This window comes from Callospermophilus lateralis, chromosome 14 (assembly GCF_048772815.1).
Source record: "Callospermophilus lateralis isolate mCalLat2 chromosome 14, mCalLat2.hap1, whole genome shotgun sequence".
Taxonomy (NCBI): domain Eukaryota; kingdom Metazoa; phylum Chordata; class Mammalia; order Rodentia; family Sciuridae; genus Callospermophilus; species Callospermophilus lateralis.
The window spans coordinates 25,559,744-25,579,277 of record NC_135318.1 but is presented as its reverse complement, the minus strand read 5'-3'; the positions used below and the strand labels follow the sequence as shown (position 1 = coordinate 25,579,277).

The window sequence follows — 19,534 nt, the reverse complement described above, 5'->3', positions numbered from 1 at the left end:
AAACCAAATTTAATTTAAAGCAAACTGTCATTGCTGGTTAATCAGCTAGCTGGGCAGTCATGATCCTTTTTATACCTGTCATTGTCTGCAATAGTATAATGATTTTTGAGTGTTGCCAGAGGCTCAGCTTTGCAGGACCACAAGGTGCAGAGCACCACAGTCAAGAGAACACTTGAATAATGAGAACAGAATGAGTGTGTTCTGGGTAGGAGCTAAAAAGAGACTCTAGAGTACATACAGTCCACAGTCTCAGGAATTTTCTTTGTCCTACAGCCTCCTTCTAATGGAAAGAGGCATGTACTGGGAATGACACAATGTCAGTTATATGACAATTCCAGCCTATTCCTGACTCCACGGAATGGCTGTACTTTTCATAGAAAGCATTAGTTTTTAACATAGGGATAGTGAAAGACAGCATGGTTAAATAGAAAATGCATGTTCTTTGTTTCCAGGAAGACCAGGACTAGAATCCCATTCATTGGCTTATGACCTTTCATGGTGCAATGTACTTGACCTCTTTGAAATTTTTCTCTCCCATAAGAGTGCCCGCAATAATGTCAACGTCTGTGGGAAGTCAAAATAAATGTTATTTCATTCCCTCCCCCAATAGCACAACAGTTTAAATGCCTACTACAGAATGAAAACAGAAAGAGGCAGATTACTCTCAGAATCAAGAGTGACGGGGCCAGAAAGAGGCTGCAGAGAAATCTCCAGCGTCACCCTTCTGATTCGGCTCTGTCCTTGCCATGAAAAAGTAATGGTCTCTGAAACATCCTGTCAACTCACATGATTTTGAACAGCAGGCATTCCAAGCATAAATGAAATACTTTCTATTTTGAAGAAAACAGAACTGAAAGTGGAACAGATTCCAATATTCAGTCAAACTGAACTCATAGTGTGGGTTTTCCAGAACCAAATATGGAGATGACACTCAGTTCTTCAATTTAAAGCTGTTCAAAATTCTCAAGTAATTTATGAACTTCAGAAATCTATATTAACTTGAGACTTAAGAAGATTCATCTGAGAGTCACAGGGCAAGTTGTTACAGTGAGGGAAAACCTTTGCCTCAGAGAACTTCAATCAATGATAGGGCCAGAAAAGGACTTTGTTCTTCCTAACTCCTTGATGCCAAGTGTAAAGTGTTCTATAAAACTGACCTGCATGAATTTCCACTCCCTCATGGTGTCTTCCCAAAGTATTTAGAAGACTCAGAGAAAAATTGATTTGGCTCATTTTAAATTGTTGGGGTTTTGATTGTTTGGTTTCCCAAAACAAAACAAAAGACTGAAAAAGCCACTTAAAAAAAAAAAAAAAACCTGGAGTCTGATTCTATCATAGATTGGTGACCTCTGCCTGAGCTCTACTCTAGACCATCTCAGTACCACAGACAGAAAAAGGAGAAGCCCTTCAAAGCACTTACACACTCAAATGCACTTACTCTTCTGTGACTTTTGAAGCAATTAAGCAACAGAAAAGCAATAACCAAAATGAATTTCAGAGATTAGAAATGAATTTAATTTTTTTCACATGTTACTTTCACCCCATTACTAGTTCTCTGTCAAATATTGTTCCAGGTACATGTCCAAAGTTTAAACTCTGAATACATTCATAATACTAAACAAACCAATGGCATAATGATCTATGCAAGGGTCTTAAAATATCTTGTAGGTAGGGACAGGTCCACTTAAACCAACACTAAATTAAGCGAAAAGATAGGATAGGATCTGACAAATATAGAAAGTTCCAAATAATAAAATTACCCATCTGATCAAATAGAAGCTTAAAAGATGTTGGAAAATCTGCAGCTACATAAACCATGTATATAGTGAGTGGAATTCCCCACTTATAATAAGGTATCAAGATTTACATTACTTCACATTCTACACACCATACCTTTTTTGTTTTTGTTTTTGATTGTTGGTACTGGGGATTGAACCCAGAGGCACTTTACCACTAAGCTACTTCTCCAGCCTACTTTATTATTATTTTTTTTTATTTTTGAGACAGGGCCTTGGTAAGTTGCTGAAGTTGGCCTCAAATTTGAGATGCTTCTGACTCATCCTCCTGAGTCAATGGGATTACAGGTATGCACTACCACACATTATACCTTTTGCCTATTCAGGAGGTGATAAGCCAAGTGACAACACTTTTCTTCACAAAGGACAATCCCACAGCTTACATGTAAGTGCATGGTCTTGAAATAGTTGAGATGGGTCTTTTTCTGGATGACAGAGAAGTTGGGAATCTGGAGTCAGTACACTGCAGACTAAGCTCTATCAGTTACTTGTTCCCTGATCAAGGACAAGTCACCACTGGTTCTCCTTCTGTTTCCTCTCTGAAAACAATAGTAATGATGGCCTCCCTCTTTCATGGGATTGTGGCAAAGTTCAAGAAAGTGCCTTATGCTGGCAAATTCCCATATAAACACCGGAGTTTATCTTCTCGCTACTCGAGATGGGATCAAAAACCAAAGCATAGAGACTCTACCCACCATGGACTCTGGAAGTATATAATGACCTATTGAAACAGTAAAAAGCCCCCCAAGACTCCAAATCCCTGAAAGCAATAAGAACATGACTCCAACAGTGAACTCCAAGGACTGTAAATGAGGGATAGGTACAAAGAGAAAGGGGGCTCCTCCGAGGGAGTTAACTCTTTGGGAATGAGTGGCTTTGAAACACACCATCTGGCAAAAACAAAGAAACAAAAACAAGTTCTGCATCCCAGAATTTTCTTGCTGTAAGAGGTCCCAAGAAAATAATCAAACATTTTATTTTGCTTCAAAGCAGCTCTGGAGTACAATTTGTGGACTCTGTGGAAATCGAGTCCACTGCACACATCTCCCCATAACACCCACTGGGTTATGCCTTAGAAATAAGCCATTCCCAGCAACGATGGAAGGTGAAGTGGGCCCTTCTGATCCTTGGGTTCCACATCTGTGGATTCGACCAACTAGGAATCAAAAACATTTTTAAGAACAATGCATCTGCACTGAACATTCACAGACCTTTTTCTTTATCGTTATTCTTAAATAACATAGTATAGCAGTTAGTACTCATGTGGTAGTACTCAAGTTGTTGTAAGTAATCTATAGATGATGTAAAGTAGGTGGGAGGATTTCATAGGTTATGTGCAAAATTTACACCAATTTATGGAAAGGACTTGAGTATCCTTAGATTGTAGTATTTGTGGGGTCCTGGAACTGACCTCCCAAGGACACTGAGGGACAACTATAATTCCTATTGGAGTAATTCCTAGCGGCTCTGGTTTAGTAGACTCCATCGATGGCTATCATTGTTGGGCTTAATTTTAAAGGCATTAGATGGATAAAATTAGGATTAAAAATTTCCTTTTCTTATAAATGACTTGATTTCCAAAATGTGTAATCTTATCACAATGACCTTAGAAAACCCTGACAATTTTCTCCTAGACATCCACATACGGCCTACTGGCTTAATTTCCACCTAGCTTCAGCCAAGGACTCCCTCAGCCCTACTGCGGTTCTTGTGCTCTTTAGAATTTTGACATTTAACCAAGTGGAAGAATGTGGAGAAACAAATGGAAATTTTAAAAAGGTTTAAGAAGTAGGTTTCTATAATGGTTCTGTTTAATCTGGTGACCCAGAGAAGCCACAGGTTCATGGAACAGGCGAGGGGAGAATTGTGACTTAGGGCACACTTCTCAGGTAGGGGCAGGCAGCAGAGAAAAGCCACTCCCAGCCAGTCCCAGCCAGCAGGCTCTGGAACCCCAGGCCCAGGACACACACACACACACACACACACACACACACACACACCCATACACACAGCTGGGAGCAGAGGACTGGGTTGTTTCTATTCAGAAATAACTAACTTGAACACCCCCTCTTCCAGGTTGAGCACAATGAACAGATCTGATCATACGTAGTTGTAGTTTCATCAACACTAAGCCAGCTATTTGGGGTGGGGCCTGGGTGGAGTGTCTGTCCTCCAAAGGAAAAGGAAAAACCGACAGGAAAAATGGAGGGACAGGCCAGAAGGGGCAGAGATAGCAGTAGGTTCCAGGTTAATAACAAAGTTCTCTGTTGCTGGCCTCACAGATGCAAGGGCCATCACTGCAAACTGTCTTCAAAGATAAAAGCACACTGCCTGTCAGTGCTGTGCAGCCCGGGCTTAGCCGGTCTCAGGGGAAGCCTAGCCCTTCCTGCCATGAAGTTTGGAAGGGCCATAAAACACATTGTGATTCTAATTTTATTGTGCTGGAAATACTCTTGTTTGCATTTTCATGGGGTTTTACGTTCAAATGTGTGGGATTCCCACGTGCATTCCTCTTTGATTTTTTTTTTTTTTTTTTTTTTTGATGTGTACAGATTCTGAAATCAGACCTAGGCGTCACTCTTTCGTGCACCCTAGGGGTCTCTGGGCCTTCATTTCCCCATATAATAAAACTGGAATAATAAAAATATAAATGGTCCTTAACTAAAAATGGGGCAATAGCCTAATAAACCCTCCAAAGGTTGAAAATATCATGATGTGAGAGTACATTTGATATTCCTAACCTTCTGAACATCACAGCTTAGCAGCACGGTACGCTGCAGGGTATTGGCTGTTTTGCGCAGCGGTGATGTGGTTGACCTCTAGCTGGGGTTCACTGCTGCTGTCAGGCATCTCAGAAGAACATACAACGTACTGCTAACTCAGGAAGAGATCCAAATTCGAAATTAAAAATGCGGTTTCCACTGAATGCCTATCACTTTCACACCATTGTGAAGCTGAAAAATCATTAAGTTAAACCACCAAAAGTCAGGGACCATCTACGCAGATGGTTATAGAGGAGTTATTGTGAGAACTCTATGAAAATAGATACACTTGTGAACATCAGCTGGCACAGCAAGTTGCCTGATAAATGTTTTTTAATTATCAGCATTGATATTATCCTACAGCTGTAGCAGAACAGTGTACCTCTCGTTTCTCACTCAGCACTGTGACCCAGACACATTAACTACGATGTCCTCATCTTCAAAACAGAGGTGTTCAACTAAACATCTTATAATTGCTATCCAAATCCACAATTCTTTGGCAGTTTGGATGTGCTAGGTCATGTAAACTAGCTATTTTTATTATTTTTGAATAATATTGGTGTTTGGAAAAGTCAAAGTACCATTGGACTTTTCAAATCTGTGAGTTTTCAAAAATTTAGCAGTTGGATGATTCAAAGGAGGCTCTGATCCACACTGAGATGTCCCACTTCGTGGGACTTTTGTTGTTGTTTGTTGGTTGGTTTTTGTGCTAGGGATCAAACCCAGGGCCTCAAGTACACTAGACAAGTGTTCTACCACTGAGCTAAACCCTCAGTCCTATGAGTTGTTATAAGTTCTTTAGGATAAGTAGGGAGTTCAGACCTCAGTGGATATTGCATTCTATTGTGGGAGGCTCTATTCTAAAGAAATGATTTCACTGGAGAATTCTTTTCCACTGTGAAGTCATGCCAGAAACAAAACTCCCTAAAAAATGGCCCAGCAGGGGGGCTGGGGTTATTGTTCAGCAGTAGAGTATATATATATATATATATATATATATATATATATATATATATATATATATGAAAGAAAGAATAGCCCAGCAGGGCAGAGGGCCCCTGCAGTTAGACAGGGAAGTCACAGGTCCCCTGCAGCCAGAAAGGGAAGTCACAGGCCACGTGGACAACGACCCAAGGACCTCACACAAATGACATAAAGAGGAACAGAGGGGTTAGAATAACTTTTTTTTTTTTTTAATCATTGGTGATTCTAGAGTTTATGGATTCTCCTGAATTTTAGGGAATAGAAGGGGAAGAACTTCTAAATGCCAGCCAGACATTTTTCCCTTCTACAGCAGGGTATCAGAAGCTGCCTACGTCAAAGATAAAGCACTTGAGACAAACTGTGTGGAGGAACCTCTGCAGCAGAAATGATTTCCAGTCCAATCTCCACATGCAACAAGGAGTAGCAGGATGAAAAAAGGGGAGTGTGCCCTAGGAGCAGGGCAGAAGCTGCAAGCACACTGCCAACTTGAGCCCATACGACAATCCTCTAGTTAATCTGCACACACTCGGGGTCCTAGGATCATCCAGGCAAAACACAGGTCTAGCAAGACTTCAAATGAAAACAACCATTCTCTGCTCCCCCTCAATATTATCCAGGCAATCCAAAGAGAGGAACCAGCTTGGTTATCTCCTTGCAGCCTCTGATTCAGAGGCCTGCCATTTCCAGCAGTTACATCAGCTCTCTGTTCGGGGTTTGGCCCTTTCGCTTTTCCCCTTTTTCCTTTTCTCTTAATAAGCCTTCTGTCTGGCGATCAGCAGAGGACAAACATCCAAACAGCAAGTCTGTTCCAGGATGGTGCCACTTTCCACTTCTCTCAAAAGCAAGCTCCACTACTGCTGAATTAACCTGGGAAAGAGGGTCCTTGCAGGACTTTGCATGCCAGGCCCCTCCTCTCCTGTGGTGATAATCAGATTCAGGCAGCACTTCTAGAATCCACGTTAAAAAAAAAAAAAAAAAAAAAACAAGAAAGAGCCTAAGCATCATGAAAATATCAAAATATCAAAACACTAAAGTAAGGAAGGCCAAGGCAACTGAAAACTTCAACTTTAAAGCAATGGAGGTGGATTAGCTTATTGGAGAAAAGAGCTATAAAATATAGCTTCAGTGAGTTGGAAAGCATGCATGAAATCTGAATACGATTTCTAATCTAACTGTGCATATCATTTTGTCACTTCTCTATACTCAGGCTCTTAAATAAATATTCTTCAGTATTGACTAGAAATGTCAAGCTAATCATCTAATAAGTTCAAAAGTTATTTTATCTATTTACTTTTTGATTTTTTAAATAGGGTCTCATTATGTTGCCCAAACTAGTCTCAAGTCCTGAACTCAAGGGACTCTCCTGCCTCAGCCTCCCAGGTAGTAGGACTGTGGGCACACACCACTACACCTGGCTCACAAGTTATTTCAAACCACTGTGTTTTCAACAGTAAAATAGAATCAAAACTAGTCATCCACTCACTTCCACAGGTCTCCTGCTTGTCGCCTGAATCTTGGCTATGAACCTAAATATGACAGACTATAGAAATCCCGGACACCTGGAAATCAACTTTTACAGACAGGACTCAAGCAATACACCAATTCAACCTCAAAGTTAAAAGAAAATGTTGCTAAAAATAGCAGGTTCTTAAAAAGTCAAGAAAAACACACATGGATACTGGTACAAATAAAATCATCTCCTCCTATAACGTCAGAGGGAAACCAAAATCAAAATAAAATAAAAGTTGCTGGTAGCTTGTAACACACACACACACACACACACACACACACACGCAGTCTCTAGTCTCTAGTTACTTACTGGGTGGTTTTGTGGCCGTATTCCTCACATCAGCACCCTGCCTGTCCAGCTGCCAAGTGCTGGAGCATGCCGCCAGCAGCTGTTTCCTTCAAGCCTGGGCTCTCCGTGTCTTAACCAGTCACATGCGCCTCCTGATAAATACCGCCCGGTGCCAGGAGGTCAGAAACTGAAGATCATTATTCTCCTCCTTCGGAAACCTCAGAACCCCCTGGGTTGGCTCGGCCCTTTCATTAGCATGCAGAGCAGAGCAGAGCTGTACATTTCACAATTTGTTTTCTTTTAGTGACAAACACCCAACAGCTGATAAGTCACACCGGAGGGCAGGTCACTGCAAGTGGAAAGTTAATCGTGTTTGTGGTAGGGGGAGGGGAGCCTGACAGTCCCATCTCAGTCAGGTTTTCACTGGGGCCCCACCACGCAGCAAGGACAGGGAACAGCCGCAGGTGGAAGCTGTCCTCTGTGTCAGGTGGCCCTGAAACACGTGAGTGTGCTGGGTTTCATTTTCTCAGGATTCCAGGCTCCAGTTTGTTGGAAGAGCCACAGTCCTAAGAAGACTGGTCCTGAGGGAGGCCAATCCTAACTCATCATCTCAGAAGGCTTAGGTTTGATCTCAGAGGCCAGGGCTGCTGTGTTCAGAGGCACGGAGGGGTAAAAATATGAAGGTCAAAGGAAGAAGATCAAAGGCAGCTTTATCTACAGAGCTGGGGAACAGGGTTTCAGGTAGCTGGAGACCACGCTTCCACGTAGGTATCTGCTGCATTGTGCCAACATTTTCAGGCACAGCAAGCAGTTTGAACCACCTCCTGGTGGAGTGGAAACAAAGAATCACCGGGCTTACAAAGCCCTCCACAGAGGTGCTGCTGCCGCTGTGGCTGGCTGGGAGGCTGACCAACCTGCAGTTTTCTGTACTGCTCACAGGTGCTCACCTGTCTTGGGTGTCTTATTGGATCCATACTTCTTGCCCAAGCTGATTTTCCCACCCTACCCTCTCCATTCTCCTCTCTAAGAAAAGCTCTTGGAGTATCCGACTGTGGATGGTGTCCCCATTTCAATTTCTGATTTCTTGGTATAATAAAAGGGACACTTCCCAAAATCTGTATCTGATCTCACCCTCCAGGGTAGGAATCTTACAGTTAACTTATTTGGCAAAGTGAACATCCAGAAAAGATGGTTCAAGTCGTCCCCCCCCCCCCCCAGGGGATTTCTGAACCATAATTAGCCTGTTCAACTGTCAACTTTGATTTTTAAAAAGTGAAATCTTACTCAATATAGGAGCACGTGGGGGCAATAGTTCATAGTGGGCTTTATCTCATAATTATTTACAGTTATAATTCAACTAGAAGTTTCCCTTTATACAGAGAATGGTATTTTCTAGAATAATTGGAAAAAAAAAAAAAACTCAGTCTTGCCATAACAAATTTGTTACCAACTTGTGAGAGTATTAAGTGTAAAGGGAAAAATTTTGGAAATGTTGAAACAAATTGCTTTCTAAGAGTTTAAAGTTAGTAACAGGAATAAACTTTTGATATCAAAACATGATGCCCTAAAGTACAAGTCAAGTTCATAGACATTTTTGCTCATGTGTTGATGTGACAATCATCAATCAGAAACAGAAAAGGAAGACTATTGATCATTTGAAATATTATTTTGATTTATTTATGTTTTGTATTTATAGAATGGTTACCTGATGATATCTATCAATCTTTTTATTTGCAACTAACTGGGTTAATTTTTCTGTTGACCCGTTGCATCTCACATAGTTAAAGAAAGAGAGTCTTTTGAAAATTTCTTCACGACCAACAGAGAAAACGGTATACAGATTAAATCGATTGAAAATTCTATCGGCAAGGGAGGATGGATCCAGAAGGCACTTATGAAGCAAACTATTGACAAAGAGACCAGAACTTGGGCTCTTCTAGTAGGGCCCAAGAATGTGACTGAGGTTCTGCAGTGACATCCTTCCAGCCTTGCAAAGAAGGGACAGCCCACCTTTCTTGTGAAGCCACTCACATGTACCTGTCATTTCCCTTCACTCAAGAAGCCGTGCCTCCTCCCACCTGGGATTTGGATCTCACCCTATCTCCCACCTGTCTGGACCCTCTTTACATCAGTCAAGCCTTCTCTCCCTCTCAGCTCACCCGGGTCATCATCCAGACATTGTTCAATATCCTAGCAACCCTCTTTTTGATCCCTTGCTCCGTTACCACCGTAGCTCATTCATTTCACAGCTAAGTCTTCGGAGAAATACTTGTCTCCCCATCCCACATTCCACTTAAGGCTCTCCCCAAGTTACCAAAGACCAAGAGCAATGGACACTCTTTTATTCTACTTGACCTTTTGGCCACATTTGACCCCAAATGATCAAGGGCTGCTTGACGTGCTCTCCAGTGACTTCTGTCAAATTTTAGTTCTACTTCCTCTGATGGGAACCTCTCTTATTCCATCTGGCCCTTAAATGTAAAAGTCCCCTCTTCTCTTTCTGTTCTCTAACATCTCTCATGTGTTCTCATTGATGACTGGATGACAATACTGGTTTCTTAATTACTTGTCATCACTCAAAAAACCCTGAATCTTACCCTCCACTCATCTCTTACATTTTAGGATGGAACACACCTCTCTCTAAGGGCCTTGGCCTTTCTTAGGAAGCTTTGTGTTCTCAGAATCAAGCAGAACTCAAGTTCTGCTGCCCGCTCTTTCAGGTATTCTGCCTTCGTTGCATTTCTTACTGTTATAATTAGGTTAGTTCCATCTAACCTTTGCAAAGGTTTGTTTTGATGAAACAAGGCTCAATGTATAACTATGATTTAAGAGAAGGACTGTCCACTTATTTTATAAGAAAAGATGTAAGGAAAGTTTGCGAAACTCATGTTTATATTAGGCCACCAAAAAAAATCTTGAGTATTTTCCCCCTGCAAAAGGAATTATGGCCACAAAAAAAAAAAAAAACCTATAAATTAATTACAAATTGTAAGTCAAACCAGAGCCAAACACTTACCAAAAAACATAATAGCTTTAAAAAAAAAAAAAAAAAAGCTAATTGGAGAAGAAATCAAAAAGACAACTACAGTATGCTTGTAAGTTTTCAATAATGAAATTTATAAGCCATAGCCAAAGTAATAATTAGAGGCAAACTAAGCTCAGATGTTCAAAAAACAGATCAACAATCACAGAAAAATGTACGAGTTGTTAAGAAATTGTTTCCAAGAAACAGCTTTAGTCAGGGTTCCTTACACAATTAAGTTCTCCCTGAGCTTCAAGCCACAGATAACTCTTGGGCAATGTAAAATGTTCAGATAAATAAAAGTAACAAGAAGCTACATAATACCCCTGACCTAAAAAAAAAAAAAAAAATGATAAAGCATAATACAAGAAATCACCAACTAACCTCACGCATGAACAAAATGTAGAAATATGTCAATACTAGAGATGTAAAAATATGTCAGTATGACAGTATCCATTAGTATAAATAAGTCATAAAACTTTTGGATTACCACAAGAGATGATCTTGAAAATCATTTGATAGAATTTAATATCAATTTTTTTAATTAATAAAATGGAGTTGGAAGAATTATTAATACAATAAAGATGCTCTCTCTCTCAAAACAAATAAACATAAGCATTAGGTTGATAGTGAAATTCGAGGGGTATTAGCATTCAAATCAGACAAAAGGGAAGGATGCTTGGCAGGCTCTGCATAATGAACCAAGGCAACCAGGCAAGAAAATGGAATTAAAGAATAAGTATGTGAGTGCAGGAGACAAAATTACTTAACTTGAAGGTGTTATCATAATTTACTCAATAGAATCAACTTTTAAGAAGTTTTAAATAGAGGAGTGAACAGTTGTGAAATTAAAAAACACAAATTTCATAAAATTTTTCATATAATATCCAAGAACTATTAGAAATAAAATAGCAACAGTTAAACAAAACTTCTACAAATGACAAAGTGGTTAACCTAAACAAAAAGTTTACAGAACTTTAAAACTTTACTGAGAAAATAAGAATATACTTTTCTGGACTAGAAGATGCAATATTATAAAGATGTCAATTCTCGGGCTGGGGTTGTGGCTCAGTGGTAGAGCCTAGCAGATGTGTTGCACTGGGTTCAATTCTCAGCACCACATATAAATGAATAATAAAGGTTCATTAACATCTAAAAAAATATTTTAAAAAAAGATGTCAAGTCTCCCCAAATTTTCATAATTATAATTAGGTTATAAATAACATATATTTATAACGTTTATGATCATTCATACATATGTATGTATAATATATACATACATATGTATGAATGATTGAATTTTGGTTAAAAATCTCAAAAAGATTTTTTCAAATAGTTCAAAAAAGAAATTCTGAATTTTATTTAAAAGAATAAAAAAACTGAAAATTATGAAGAAAAAATTGTGAAAAAAGAATGAAGAAGATTTGAGGTATTAAAAGCGTCAAAATATTAAAAATTCAAAGTTTGGTATTGGTGTCAATAGGATGGACCCTGGAAAGCCTAGAAATACACATAAAGATACTATGTTAAAATATTTATTTGAAAAAATATGCTAGTTAAGCTCAGTGAGAAGGAAATGGATTATTTGATAGAGGTTGAATATTCAGCTAATAGGAAAAAGAAAGATGCAATCTTTACTTCATGCCAGACATAGTAAATGTCTGGTAGACTAAAGAGTTAAATGTAAAAATAAAACCACATGGAAACTTGTAGAAACTCATGTGATTGTTTTCACAATCTTAAAATTATTTTAGTTATGATTAAATCCTTTTATCAAAAATATTTTAATAACAATCATAAAAGCAAAAAACCATGAAGAAATTAAAATATTGAAGTGATAAAAATAAAATTTGTAAACATAAAATATAAACCCATCATAACCAAAATTAAATCAAAATTGACAAAATAAAATTTAAAAGTAAAACATATATGACAAAGGATAAATGGCCTTAATATGTTAATAGCATGCACAAGTAACAACTGGGAAAAGGTTATCAATTAATAGTTTATAAGGAAAGAAATATAAATAACAAACATACTCATGAAAAAAATCAGATTCCCTAAAAAAAAGAGTAGAAATTAAATAATAATAAGGTATCACTTATTATCTATATACTTGACAGAGATGAAAAAATTATGATTTTCAATGTTGGTGGGAGGTTTAGAAAACAGCACCCTCCTACTTTGGTGGCAAAAATATAAATTAGTACAATATGTGAAGATAATTTTGTAATATATGGAAAAATGTTTTAAAATGTGTATTCCCTTTAATTCATTAGTTCCTGTTCTAGAACTATATTCCAAGGAAAAATATGGATTGGGTAAGTATACAGATGCTTCTTAAAGCATTATTTATACTAGTATAAAATTATAACCAATCTATATGCCACAAGTAGTTGAACAAATTTCAAAACATTTGTAAGCTGTAACACTTTGCAATCATTGCAAAATAATGTTGTTGATGTATATTATTAGCATAGAAAAATACTCAACCTAGATTAAGATTTTGAAAAGTTACAGAACTTTATTCAGAGTAATCCCTTTTTCCTAAGAAAATATATGTGAACATATGACAAAGTCTAAAACATTATATATCAAATCTTAAAAATAATGGTTATTTAGGAGTATTGGGGTTCATATATTTTCTCCTTCTTTATGTCTATCAACATTTTCTACTGTTTCTATGGTAAATATATATATATTCGTTGTTTATTTTAAAATGATCTTTTTTAAAATAAGAAAAGGAAAACTAGACCTACACTGACAATAAAGTATTTTAATCACCTACACAAAGAAGAAAAGTCATTGACAAGAAAAGGGATCAAGAAAAAAGAACTAGGATCCCAAGAGAAAAAAAAAGCCTCTTCATTAACAAAGTGGGACCCTTTCTCCCAAGTCTGCTTCTCTAACATGTTAGTCCTGGGCCCAGCCCAATGTTTGACAGCAAATTACTAGAAATGGCCAAACTACAAGGTTCAAAGGATGCAGGAAGAGGAGGAAAGGGTGATCTAGCCTAAGTACCTTGGATTTAGTTTCTCAGAGACATCCTCTTGGGCTTTTGTTCCTTAGGAAAAAATTCCCAAATGGTACCCATCCCACACAATAATAGCAGCAGCCTCCTGAAGCTTCAGATCCATCTGCCTGGTACCAAATTCCAGACTCCAAGTTGGTGACACACCACCTGCTGGTCACCTAACGAACACATCTTATGCACCTCCAAGTTTTCCCTTGCTGGCAGCTTGGTAGACAACATTACTCCCTTCCTCCTCCAACTCAGTAAATTCTACCCTGTGCAATCTCTGTCTCTCAGACACATACATTTGGAAACAGAGAGACATGGCTTAGCAATTTGATACCTTCTCTGTTTCTCTTTTTTTAGTTCCGGTATTTGTCTAAATATCACAGTATTTTTCCTGTCACTCCTGTTCTTCCCTCTTACTTCTCTTTGAACTCTGTGGTGTCGAAATAAAATACCCAGTCACACTCAGTTAATAAGAGTTGTGCTAGCAACATGCCTGTAACAAATAAAAAAGAAACTTTAAAAGAATCAGAGTACAGTTTTTAATTGATAATGCTTTTGAACACAGCAAATCAATGTCAATAAATGAAGAAATATAGAGCCTGTGCTCTGTATACATTGCATTTAAAGATTCACCAAAGTGGAAGACCACTGTTCTCAAAGTTAATAATATCTTGGGGAGAAATAAGGAACATGTAGAAAGACATATATAAGTACTAATGATTATTACATATAATAGCAATGGGGCCTTATATATAATATATTGTTCATATATTATTAATAATGTTTAATAAGTAACATGTGTGCAAAATGCACTTTAATTCTCATAGCAAAGCTCTAGGGAGATGCTATTATTACCCTCAGGTGACTTTTAGTGAGGTTAACCAGCCTGCCCACAACTAATAAGCAGCACACACAGAAAGTTGCTAACCCATGTCTCTCTGTTTCCAAACCCTGAGCGTTGACCATCCCCCCAAGTGATTTAGTAGCTATAAAACTTTCCATGGACATACTCATTCTCTTCTAATCCTGCTTACCCACAAGTACAACAGCCAAAATCAACTGGATTGCATTTTGGGGTCTCATTATTGGCATTTTAACAGTAGCTTGCTAATATTATCCATTGCAAATGTGAGACCAGATAAGCAGTTATGAAGTGGCCCATGTTTTGAAGGCCATTTGCAGCATTCTTTCTATGGATAAAGGCATTCTATGTGTTTTGAGTTTCAAACAATAATTTACATGTGAAACTTTGGAACACAATCCATACATGAATTGGAAATAAGGTGTATAAAAATAACAAGAAGAACAACGGAGTGTGCACCAGAGGAGGACTCTGCAGAAGGCAACTTTGCACCCTGGCCTCTGTACCTCCTTTTCTTCAGCATTCCTGGAGAAACTCCCAAATTTGTGGACTTTCCCTTTCAGTTCTCTTTCTTTTTTCCTGTTAATTCTCTTCATTTTGGTACCTTACATTCACTTTTTTAAAAACATTACCCCTGGCATGATTACTCTTATTTAATTCATTTAAATTTAACTTTATGGTAGTTTTTTTTTTTTCCTCTTAAAAATCCTCCTTCAACTAACCAGCTTCTTAAATGAGGCTGGGTTGAAAGTGGACTCAATAAAATGTAAGAAGGAAAATTTAGCACTCATGCCACAAAGCAACTTGCCTGGCGTGATTACTTACACAATAACTTTCTCCCCTAAGAGTATTATTTCAAGACCCAGATTTGACAGCAACTCTTATTAATCTTTGAGGATCCTACCCCCATGAACCACAGATTAGTGGTAAAATTAATCCAAATCTATATATTTTAAAATATCATTGCTATTTCTGGGATTCTTTTGGTTCTTGAAAAGAATTGCTCATAGTAAACAAACAAGCAAAAATCCAGTGGCTGACTACAGTTTTCTGAGAATCATTTAGTATGCAGAGAATAATATAAAGGCTGTTTTCAGATTGATGATCTCCTTTCTGATCAAGCATCAGCACAGTTGCTCCCTCAAAGCAGAAAAGGCGAAACCTATTCAGGGATAAATGAGGGCAAGTAAGTATTTAAATATTTTTCTCTAATTGTGTGGTAGCTAAAGGCATGAAATGGGGGTGCAGGTCCAGCTTCCTAAGAACCATAGGAAGGAATGAGGGTGTGGCTCAGTGATAGAGCTCTTGCCTAGCATGCACAAGACCCTGGGTTCAATCCCCAGCACTGCAAAAACAAACAAACAAGCCCACTCAAGGGAACTTTCTAGAAATTAGAAATTCCTTTGTTATCAGAGGTGAACTCTAGGCTTCCTCCACCGCACTGCTTCCCTCACCAGCCTCACTCTCAACTGACACCTCCTTCTGAATCCACTGAGCTGCTGTGGCTTCACATCAGGGCCCCCTGACCTTGGCTGGAGGATAATGCTCAGCGTCCACTTAATGAACGAATGGAGTTTTACACACTGTAACCATAATTACAAAATAGCCATAGTAATTTGATAACAAATCCCTCGGCTCAAACTTGTGCGTAATTCTTAGCAATGTTAATGTTCCAGTTAATCGCTTTTGCTCTTCACTTTAATTACCAGATTATCCAAACCCAGCTAGCGAACTACAAGTCCCATTTTCCAGCCTTAGTGCCAAACCACTTGCTGAAGTTTTAATCCAACCATCACAGCCTCCAGGTTATAAATCTGTGCAGCCTGGGCTTTTGACCTCCTTTCCATACTGTTTTCTAAAACATCCCTCCCTTGATCTCACGTTTCCTTTAACAGTGTCCCAACTTACTTACACTGCATAAGCTCGAACTTTTGGCAACAATCTCAGTATTCCTTATACCTTTGTGCATAGAAAAATCTTTGGACAAGACACTTTTCTTTGGACTTCCTGAGAGAACACAGAGTCAACCATAAGTGGGGTAGAAACCTGCTAAGGAATGAGGATCTGGTATTATTGCAACCAGGATTTTCTTATTTGTAGATTCTAGGGGGGAAGCCAAGAAAGCAAACACATCTAACAGCACATTAAAAACAAAGAAAACTGGAAATGTTCAGTTTTGCCTAATGTTTTAATTAAAAATGGAGTGTTATTGGGCTCGTCTTTGTGATTGCCACTCTTCTTAGTGAAAAGTAGTAGATTTATTTATGCTGGGGTAAAACTTCTCAAAATGAGGGAGCAGAACTAAGGAGTGGAGTTCTTTCCTTAATATAGACCATAGGAAGTAAAAAAAAAAAAAAAAAAAAAAAACTCGGTAAAGTGTCTCAGCTAGTGGAAACACATTCTAGTAAGAAAATACAGAGGAACATGGGCTAAAATACCAACCTAAGCCCTGAAGCTTTGAGAGGAATGTGAATGCATATAAATTCAATTTAGATATATCTTCCAGTGGCCAGAATGCAGACACATTATTGCACTGAACAACAGCCTTGTTTCACAAGAAAAACAGGAGTCCTGTGTGTGTGTGTGTGTGTGTGTGTGTGTGTGTGTGTGTGTATCTTATTTTATAAGATGCTTAAATTTTAAAAGCAATACATGCCAATTGTAGCAAGTTGAACAATACAGAGATATGCATAAAGAAAAATTTAATAACTTGATAACTCATTTTCCCCATCTATTCTATCTTACTGAGATAAAACACATTTTTATCTATATCAAAATGCACATGGATTAGAAAAATGTATTATGCAAATTTTTTTTCTACTTTTCCATTTTCTAAAGCCCCATTACTTGCCCCCCCCATTACTCTTAAATTGATTTTTTTTCTTTAATAATGGTTCTGTATATTGGCTCCAAAATCAGCAATATCGATTTAATTAATTATTTTTAATAGTTGTATTCTAACTTACAGTATAGCTATATTATAGTTTATTCACTCTGTCAATGAATATTTAAATGTCCCCAGGCTTTGCCTCTATAAACAGTGTCATGCTAAACATCTTAGCACATATATTTTCAGTTCCTGGTGCTTTTATTTCCATAGCATACATTTCCCAAACTGGGATTATTGAAGTCACAAAAATTATTCATTTGCTCTTGACCAAGATTCTCTTTTTGACCAAATGCTAGCTAGCCATGTTCCTCTGAGCTCTCTTCTCTTCTTGGGTTATGAAGTCTTAAAAAAAATCCTAAGATAGTTTCTGGCAGTTCAAGGCCACATCCATAAGATGACTCTAATCCTCCTTCAAGGGCCTGCCTGAGAAAACTCAAGATTGCCAAAATAATTTATCCTCAGCCAATACCTAACCTGAGGATAGGGCCTCTGTCTTCTAGTCTCTGTGGGAGAAAGAATGCTAACTTTGATAAATGATAAAGGCCAGCACACAGACACAGCTGGCCTAATCTCGTTAATGCTGACCAATCCTTGGTAAATTTTCACTTTCCTGACTTTGCTGAGCTCCAACTTGCCCTCTCCCTACTGCCTCTTCTCCCTTTAAAATGCCTGGTTACTTTTGTACAAATCAGATTTGAGTTCAGTTCATGCTGCCCTTTTTCACCTTTGCAATAGTTATTACTGATTAAAATCTGTCATTACCACTTTAACTAGTGTCTGGCTGGACACTAGCCATTCTCAGTGACTTTCCCCAAAACTGAGCAATGCAAAGGTCACAGCCTTAAAAAATATCTGAGAAATATTCATTTTGAGGATCAAGATTAATATAAGAATCACTAAAGCTTCATTTCAGAATTATGTCTCACCACGTACGATTATTGAATCCTTGAAAGTTGAAGATGTTGGCTTATTCTTTGTGAAGAGTAATGATATTTTTTCAAAGCATCTAAAACTCAATGGACAAAGTTAAAAGTTGGAGTCTATTTACCTTCTGCTATTGTTCCCCTATTATCTCTGAACACCAAAATGTCTATGAATTCTAAAATATCATTCCAAATCATGGAATCAATTGCCGATTGGTTTAAAAAAGTGTTTTCATGAGCAAATGTGAACTGATATGCTACTAAAAACAAAAATATTAAGATTGGGGGGCTAGAGTTGTGGCTCAGTGGTAGAGCGCTTGCCTAGCACATGCGAGGCTCTGGGTTCCATCTTCAGCACCACATAAAAATAAATAAAATAAAGATATTGTGTCCAAATACAACTAAAAAAATAATTTAAAAAAATATATATTAAGATCATACTGAAAACATATGACCGCCCTTTCGTAGCGGGCAGCGGTGCCGCTGAGGGAAAGGGGCAGTGATTCCCTCACCAGTTTCTGTCCTATTTGCTGACTGTGGCCTTATAACTGAGGAGCCAGCTCCTCACATGCCATCGGAGGCAGGAACAGGCCCGCAATATAAACACAGGGATGAGAAGCACCCATTGTCCAGTTCTACTCTTCCAGGCACAGAATTTTATCTAAAGCCTCCTCTTCTGAATGGTAAAGTTTCACCATATGGTTTGGTTTGGGAGGTTGGAGGAAGACATTGGAACATAGTTGCCTGTATTTTTAATAATATATTCCACATTCCTGTTAACTGATAGGGTTGCACCAGCCAACACACTATAAGACACAAATAACTGAGTGCAGGGTTCCCAGCTTCAAGAAAAATTATGTTATATTCAACATAAATTAAGGGAAATTTGTTCACATTACCAAAGCATTCTCTGTTTTATAAAGTTTCACTCATTAAAGGATTAGAAGAAATGTGTGCACCCCTGGTGCATTAAAAATGGCACTCAACCAACCAAAATTCAACTCATACTATTCAAGAGCACATTTATTAAGTAAAATAAACATAAGTCCGATTTTGGACTCAACTTACTGGCCCAGATGGTCTGTGTCCTTTCCTTCAGAACAAAAAGTGGGCAAGTAAGCCCTAGCTGCCTGTGATCGACAGCTATTTCACAACATCTCCCAGTGCTCAAAAGAAATCTGCTATAAATAGACCCTCAGTATTCACATTAGTGCTCTCAGTCAAAAGGCCAGGTGAAAGTATAAATTGCTTGAAATCTGTCCCCTGAATTCTAATTCCATAGGGTACTATAAGCTGAAAATTCGCAGTAAATCCTCATTACAATTCTACCATAAATAAACTTTTTCTTTTTTTAATCACTTTCTAAACTAGTAGGAGAGGCAGCGTGGTGAGTGGTGAGAATGCTAACTACCACAGAACAGGAAACCAGGATTCTCATTCCCTGCTCCGTCACTTCCAAGTCATAGACTTAAGCC

General features: G+C 38.2%; 1 protein-coding gene across 4 annotated transcripts in view; it reads right to left on the bottom strand.

Moving 5' to 3' along the window:
• Window positions 1-19,534, bottom strand: part of Rasgrp3 (RAS guanyl releasing protein 3) — a 102,782-nt gene that overhangs the window by 66,140 nt on the left and 17,108 nt on the right. For 2 of the 4 annotated variants that reach the window (XM_076834010.2, XM_076834013.2), the window contains exon 1: window positions 19,128-19,196. The exons of 1 other annotated variant lie outside the window; for it this stretch is intronic. The gene's annotated coding sequence lies outside the window, so the exon portion shown is untranslated. Of the gene's footprint in view, window positions 1-7,361; window positions 7,641-19,127; window positions 19,197-19,534 lie in introns of those variants that run through there. One more of the 4 variants, XM_076834012.2, reaches the window with a different exon arrangement.